The sequence below is a fragment of the Anthonomus grandis genome, chromosome 22 (assembly GCF_022605725.1).
Source record: "Anthonomus grandis grandis chromosome 22, icAntGran1.3, whole genome shotgun sequence".
In the NCBI taxonomy this organism is placed as follows: Eukaryota; Metazoa; Arthropoda; class Insecta; order Coleoptera; family Curculionidae; genus Anthonomus; species Anthonomus grandis.
The window spans coordinates 45,224,207-45,228,608 of NC_065567.1; the positions used below are offsets into that span (position 1 = coordinate 45,224,207).

Below are 4,402 nucleotides of genomic sequence, written 5' to 3' on the forward strand. Positions count from 1 at the left end.
CAAAAAAAAATTAAAGCTTAGTATATTGATTCGCCTTTTTTGGCGCTAATTTAACATTTTCCTAACAAAACTTTACTTACAAAGTTAATATATCTGATGTTGCAAACCTCACATTTTTACAATATACTGGAAAAGATAATGAAAAGAGCATAAAGTAAGTATATTTGGATTGTGTGAGTTAATCGTATAAAAGAATCAAAAGATTTAATTTAGCAAGTTTTAATAAATGTTTGATCTACTATTATATGTGATTATTAAATAAGTACGTATAGGAGTTAGGCAATTATAATGTATATGTATATGTAAAATATATACCATTATTCTTAAATTTGCCGAAAAATATTAAAAAAACACAAAAAATTATGTTTTTTATTTAACAACACATCGCTCAACGGCGGCAATAATGGCACATCTCAAAAATTGCCAAAATCGGACTAAACACTATATTAAAACTTAAAATTAATATTTTTTATTTTGTCAAGACCGGCATAAAATTAGTATTTTAGTTTTCCGCCAGATGGCAGAAGGATCACTAAAGCATCATCTTAAATCATGCCTCCTAGCCACGGCAACAGTGGCACAATATTAGTATTCCATAAACCTTGCTAGGTAATCTATCGCTGTTAGCGGGCAATAGTGACTCTTTTTATGTTGTGCCAGTATAGTGCAAAATTATTAATTTTATTTTATATTTGTGTTTATGCAATAGTAACACATTTTGAATTGTGCCAATATAGACCATACGCCTTATTTAATTTTTTAAGTTGTGCCTATATAGACCACATTTTTAATAATTTTATTTGATTTGTGCCGGTATAGAGCAAACATTTTTTGTGTTTTTTTTTAAATTAAACAAGTTATAGCGCGTAATTCGGTTCAAACCAATTTATTCCCAACCCGTGTGAGTCATACTTACCATCCAACCACAAAAAAAAATTACTAAGTCCAGACAAGCAAATTTTGTTTTAAAAGATTCAGAGATTTGGTGGCCGCCAGCTTTTAGACAGCGGAGAAGGTAGTGGGAGAAATTTTAATAAGAGCGCCACTTGATTTAAATATTTTACACCAAACCCTGATATATTATGATGGTAATATAAGCCCCCCTTAATCAAGAAAATGATGAGCTATATTTATGCTTGTACCTAGATCCTAAAAGCTGAAAATAATTTGGGAAAAACTCAAATAACAATCCATAGGTCCACCAGATTGATATAATCATCCAAGAATTTACATAGTCACTTCCATTTATATATAAAAAAATTAAATTCCACTGAGATATTTAAATTTAGATAATTATTCAAAATGTAATACTGTAGTAATTTTAAGTAAATAAAAAAAAATTGATAAAAGAATTAAGAGTTACTTGAGGTATACTTAAGGCGAGGAATTAGTAAAAAAAAAAACAAATCCGCACTGAACTACTGTTCAAGGGGAAAACCCAAAACGTGATCACGTGTTGTTTACGAGAAGTATATGTTTGGAGCCTAATTCACAATACCTCACTGGCCCTAAAATACCTTTTACAAACTCTAGTCAAGTCACATTGATCTAAATAAAACTTTTAAACAGTAAGGTTTGAATTTAAAAGCCTATTAATGGTATGTTGGTGCAATACAACCTGTTAACCAACAACCAACATTATGACTAAATAGGTTATTTGTAGCAAATAGCCGATCCCTTACAAGGTGATCCAGGCTCAATGTCAAAATCAATTATGTCGATGCTCGACTCAAATGAACGCCCTTAGGTTAATATTAATAGACTTAGCAAGAACCTCTTAACGCTTTTGTTTTACATAAAAGAAAATAAACCCATAAAATTCAAATTAATAAATCAACCCCCAACCCTAAATCAAACCGTTCAATAAGGGAAAAATAAAATAAAATGTGCAAAAACTTGCGTGTCCCCTAATCTCTTGTGTATTTTGGCTAAGGTAGCTTAACTCGCCAGCTCTGGAACCAGTCAGCTACAACCAGGGTAGCGACCACATGGGCAAATCGATTTCGGGCAAGTTCCAATCCAAAATCGCAGAGCCACAGTACAATGCTCAGTCCAGGCTGTGTTGAGGCTCCCTTAAGCCGGTTGCCAACAGTTTTGGGAGATGACCAGAAGAGACCAGAGAATAGGAAGAGACCAGAGAATAGAGGAGAGAATGAGAAAAAGGAGAGGCCTCCAAGGTGGTGAGCGAGGCCTAGAGTCTCGTTTTGTGGTTAGAAAATTTCAAAATCCCATAAATGGTGTGGGAGCAGCCGACCAAATCCAAAAATATCAATTCAATCCGAAATCCTCTCGGCTACAACTTCCCACTAGACGTTCATCAAATTAAACCCCAAAACTTGGGAGGAATATTTTTCCATTCAACCGAATTACCGGCAAGATGAACTTAAATTTTCCTTTTTTTTTAAAACCACAAAATATCAACTGTTCTTTCTGATAACGGGATGGCTATAGGCTGAACAAGGAACTGACAACTGACCAGACAGTGACAGGTGACACTGGCAGTGAACTTGTCAGTCTCTCTCTTCGACACGATCTGACCCTGCCTCTTGGTGAAACTACGCGGAGCCTCACTTTACCAAAATAGAAATTCCGCAATACCACAGCAAAATGATACTGCTCGGATACTAAAACATGGAAAACTAACAAAATTTTCCCAACGGGGCTACGAAATTCCAATTTTCCTCTTACGTCGCTCTGTCTGATTTATGACGCTCCGTCATCCGCCAAATGGAAACTAAACTTTAATGGGAAACAGCAACGCTGCCAATCCTCCACAACAACAAGTGTGTCAATAGTCATTACTGTCAATCGGCTAGCAGGGTTAGAAACCAGAAGTCAAGGAATGTTTATTTACCAAAACTTAACCTGAAGAATTGAAGGGAAATATAGCAAGCAAAACTGGGGAGACCAATTTCAAATCAATTAGGATATCTTGCCCAACATGATTCCGCTATAGAAGAAAGTATTTGTAAGTTTTCCTACACTAACGGCTCACCATCTAAAAGGTCTTATTTACTGCACTCATAGCGCAATCTGTGGCACAACAGCACCCTCTAGAAGTCCCTCCATACCCCAGACATATACCGGCCTCATAGAAACTCTTGACAAATAAATCAAAGGTCAGAAAGTTCCTAACACCAGGTACATGAATAGGGACTAAGGAAACATAATACAACTAACTTCACTGAGGTGTGCTGACAGGATAGGGTAGGTAAATACATTCCTAAAAATAATCAAACCCCAAAAGCCAAAAAAAATAAATTGCATTGCTATCAAACCCCAAATTCCATTTATAAAAACTGTAAATCACACCACCCTTCCAAGCCGATACCAAAAACCATAAACTTTTGCCCGAATTTATATGAAATCCCATGTTACATGCTTAGGGCAAAATCTGTATGTAACAAAGTAAATAATTCTGTTGGTTTTGTAAGTTGTTTCGTCTCTGCTAAAACAATAGTGTTTAATATGAGCAATTTGGAACGCCCCCGAGGCAAGAAAATGTTATCACTAGTAGGAGTCAGGTAAATTTTTTTAAATTATTTTTTTATTTATATTTTCCAATAATGAAATTTTAGGTTGGAGAAAGTTAGTGACAATGGAGGCGATTCTCAATGGAAAGTGTGTAATGCAAGTTCAGCTGTGAATTCCGATATTAACTATGAGATTTAAAATGAAACTTCAAGTAATAATATTCATATTGTTAAGCCTATTTTTTTATTTATCACCTATGTATGTAATCTTTCTGTAGTCTAATGGATACATTAGGGGTAACATAACTAGTAAGATGTATTTTACTAAACTCTAAATTTTGTATTTTGCAGATAATAACACCTTAGAGCAGCCCTCGGAGCAGCCGATGATCATAGATTACTTCGAAAATGAACAGATTGAGGTATCGTCATCAAAAAAAAAAATACTGTGTGAAGAACCGGAGCTGGAAATATCTAATACAGTTTTCACAGACCTCACTCACTTAAATTCTGAAGGTTTAGGTTTTTTACCCGATGGCGATTAAAAATGAAAATTTTAAATTTTTACAAAGACGTAAATACCTATTGTTATTTTTTTCAGAACACCTGCAGAATAGGGAAGTATTAGAGATCCTCTCACAGTCCAGTTATACTTCTGATCCTAAAGAATCATCGGACTGTTCACTTAAGGATCCGGATTATAGGGATGATTCTTCCTCTCCGTCTTCTATCTCATCGTCATCTTCTAGCTCATCGTCATCAGAAGATTCATCATCTTCTGGCTCATCAGAAGAAGATGTTGATGATACAGATCAAGTTGTTGCTAAAGTAGAAATAAAAAAGACCAGAAAAAGGAAAGCGAAACCAACTGAATGGAAAAAAGCGTGTGCTAAGCGGTTAAGAAATAGCGGTCAGTCTTATAAAACTCT

General features: G+C 34.9%; 1 long non-coding RNA gene across 1 annotated transcript; it reads left to right on the forward strand.

Annotated features, from left to right (window-relative positions):
* The first annotated feature begins 2,892 nt into the window (after nt 1-2,892).
* On the forward strand, nt 2,893-4,004 carry LOC126749106 (uncharacterized). The gene is made up of 3 exons (XR_007664883.1): nt 2,893-2,968; nt 3,028-3,770; nt 3,825-4,004. It is a non-coding gene; the product is annotated as an uncharacterized LOC126749106 (long non-coding RNA).
* Nucleotides 4,005-4,402: the final 398 nt, after the last annotated feature.